Genomic DNA, 258 nt, shown 5'->3' on the forward strand with positions numbered 1-258 from the left:
AGTCGTGCTTCGCACGGAAAAGGCGTCAATGACATCGCACTGTTCCTTGGGCAGAGGCCATTGGCGTGTTACGCAGTATATGGTTCCCGAAACCAGGTCGATCTAATGACGCACACCTCGGTCCGGAGGTAGGACCGAAGGCGGGTCATTGGAAACGACGTCTTGAAATTCCTTTAGCAAATGATAGTAAGGATCCAAGAGATTTCGTAGGATCGACGATCCACTTCGTGCGTTCAGCACTCTCTTGGTGTCCTCCAA

The sequence above is a fragment of the Plasmopara halstedii genome, assembly GCF_900000015.1.
Source record: "Plasmopara halstedii genome assembly, contig: Scaffold_3060, whole genome shotgun sequence".
Taxonomy (NCBI): Eukaryota; Oomycota; class Peronosporomycetes; order Peronosporales; family Peronosporaceae; genus Plasmopara; species Plasmopara halstedii.